Here is a 3,489-nt window from a genome sequence, read left to right as displayed (position 1 = left end):
CCCCCGCCCCATTTTATGGAATGAAGCAGACCGCAACCAGTCACAGGAATACAAAGTTTTCGAACGACCTGAATACTACAAAGCATCTACCCTCGCCGGAATAACCTACAGCCAACATAACAGTTTTACGTCTAGTGGCAACAAAGCATCATGTCCGAACCAATTATTACAGAGGTCCAACAGGAAGAAAGGAAACGAAGAAGATGGATCTAAATCCGATCCCCAGGGATGCTCCACCATCTCCATCGCCCCGGTATTCAGTTGGCCTCCTCCAGCCTCATTTCCAAGCAATCCAAGCAATCCGGAGGAGTTCCCCACGTCGTTTGTCCAGCAGCAGGATGCATTGCTGTAGAAGCTTCGCTTGTCCATCGTCGCACAGAACCATCCATTGGTGTAAAAAGCAGCTTAGTTTTGCAAGAATGCATTTCACATTTTTCCACTTGCGCCCCTGAAAGCAAAATTCATTCCTTAGTCTCCACAAGCTCCACAAGGCAGCAGATGTTACCATATTCAAAACAGCTTTTTCTTTATGTCTATGCCAGAAGGACATAATTTTTGTAAAACAGGATATTCTATCAATATTAAACATATCTGCAACAAGACTCCACACTTGCTGGGCCACCACACAATCAAACAACAAGAGTTGAACGGTCTCAAATTCTGCACAGAACAAGCATGAAGGTTCTTCCACTTCCCTCCTCTTCGCAAGGTTATCTCTAGTAAGTATCTTGTTGTGAACACACAGCCACAAGAATATATGTATATTCCGTGGGCATAAGATTTTCCACATTTTAGGACTAATGCCCGAAACCACCCCACCAAAATTGATTTGTTTATAGAAAGACTTAACTGAAAATAACCCATTTGGTTCTAAACCCCAGATTGGGGTGTCCGTTTCATCTACTGGAGGGTGTTGCTTGACCATACAGACAAGCTGATCCCAGCGTTTCATCCCAAGATGGTTAACACACCTCCTAAATGTTAGTTTCAGCTCATTCCCGTCCCAAACCTGGGCTACAGTGTTGTCAGTCTGGTTACAAATGCAAAATAAGTCCCAGAACTGCACCTTGAGGGAACAATCCCCTATCCACACATCATGCCAAAAACTAATGAGTTTCCCATTTCCCAATTTCCAGGTATAAAAAGTTTTTGCAGCTGCCAGCGCCCAAGTAGTGCTCTTCCAGAAGGTAGAGCCCCCTTCACTTTTAGCCCAAAGGAGGTTAGGAGAATTAACACGATATTTATAAAGCAGAAGCTTAGACCAATCTGAATCAGGGTTATTAAAAAATATTTTTCCCCCAAGAAGCTAGTAAGGCCATATTATATTCTTTAATATTGGGAACCCCCAAACCTCCATATTCTTTCCTTCTAGTAATTAATCCCCAATTAGCTAGGTGGTACTTGTGTTGATCTCCCAGATTTCCCCAAAAGAAATGAGCCATCTGGGAGTTAATTGCATTAATTGCCCACTTAGGAAATTTGATCACAGACAACAAGTAAGCAGGGATACTGATCACACAAGCACAAAGTAGAATAATTTTTCCTTTATAAGTGAGGTATCTCCCCAGCCAGCCAGAGATCCCTTTAATGATTCTATCAATGATAGGCTGAATATCTTCTCTTTTTAAATTATCATAGTGCAGAGGCACTCCTAAGTACTTAATAGGAAAAGAACCATTCTTACAGCAAAAAATTTGAGCAAATTCCTTAGCATTTGCATCATCCATATTTATAGTCATGAGATCACTTTTATGGAAGTTGATTTTCATTCCAGACAGATTTTCAAAGCATGACAGAAGCCATTTAAAATTTCTTGCTTTATGGACAGATTTTTCCAAGAAGAGTATGGTGTCATCTGCATATTGCAGACTAACCACACCTCCAGGGATCACATGGGGTAGAAGCCCAGAAATTAGACTGTGCGAAGCAGCTTTCTTGAGCATTTTGGTAAAAACAATAGCAACTAGATTAAACAACAGGGGAGAGTGTGGATCCCCTTGTTTGAGGCCTTTTCCTCCTACAAAGTAGGGACCTGTTGTATCATTAATCCTCACACTGAAAGTGCTATTAACAAGAGTGTTTTTAATCCAAGAAATCCATTTTGAGCGAAAACCCCTCGAATGAAGCATGTCAAACAAAAACTCCCAACTAACTCTGGCACAGGCCTTCTCATAATCTAATTTGAGAACTAAGCCTTGCGATCCTGATTTTTTAATTTCATGGATCACTTCATGTGCCATCACCACACTCTCTAGTATGTATCTCCCCTTAATGAATGCAGTTTGATTAGAAGAAATCAATCTGCGCCCAACAGGGGAGACCCTATTGGTCATGGCCTTAGAAAAAATCTTAATCCCACAGTTACTCAGACTAATAGGGCGAAACTTCTTCATCTCCCTGGCATCAACTTCTTTAGGAATGAGCACAATCAGAGCAAAGTTTAATCGTTGTAAATCCAGTTTTCCTACTTCAAATCTCTCACCAGGGCCATAAAGTCATTTTTAATCACATCCCAAAAGGTTTGATAAAACAAGAAAGATAATCCATCCGGGCTAGGGGCAACATGGGCATAAGACCCAAATATTGCCTCTTTAATCTCCTCTTCAGAAAAGTTTTTCTGCAAGAGGTCGTTATCTTCCTGAGTAACTAACTCATTTTCCTCCCAAAAGGAAGGACCAAGATAGATATTATGCTTGTTTTCAAAACAAAACAAGTTTTTATAGTAGGTAGTATGTTTCCTTTATATTCCTCTAAAGAAACCAGTTGGTGGTGATGGTTCTCTCACCTTGGATGATATCAATCTGCTATCAATGGCTGAGACTGAGCTTTGATTGCTCACCACCCGCTTAAATTTATTTTGTAAAGACACCTCCATCTTCCTTGAATTGTCCGATACACCAGGCGGCATCTCAAATCAATTCAAATAATAGGTCTTGTAAACATGTATTCTTTCCTGTCCATGAAATGTATTGCTTTGGACTTAAAAAAATAGTATTGTTGTTGTTGTAAAATATTTAGATTGGAAACTTGAAACTTATATGTGTTAAATTGTGTCAGAAAAGTAATCCAGAAAATTATTACAGTTTTGCTTTATTTTATGCATATACTATAAAGGAAAATACTCTCATCCGATTCGTTTTCTTAGGCCCATCTCAAAAAAATTGCATACCGAGGTACTCCCTCCGTAAACTAATATAAGAGTGTTTAGATCACTACTTTAGTGATCTAAACGCTCTTATATTAGTTTACAGAGGGAGTAGAATTTTTCGCAATCCACAAAAAAGTAAGAGTTTTTCATAAATCCTGAACCAACAAATGCAGTTGTTAGGACGACATGCTAGCTGACGGAGCTGACAAGTCAGATGCATGTTCATTAGGGGCATATCAAATGATGCCATTGTTTAGTTTTTATATCAAATTCAGCCAAATTCTATGAATTATGCTAGTATTTAATGAACAAGTATGGTAGATGCACCACACTAATCTGAG

This window comes from Triticum dicoccoides, chromosome 5A, assembly GCF_002162155.2.
Source record: "Triticum dicoccoides isolate Atlit2015 ecotype Zavitan chromosome 5A, WEW_v2.0, whole genome shotgun sequence".
NCBI lineage: Eukaryota > Viridiplantae > Streptophyta > Magnoliopsida > Poales > Poaceae > Triticum > Triticum dicoccoides.
This window is presented reverse-complemented; position numbering follows the sequence as displayed.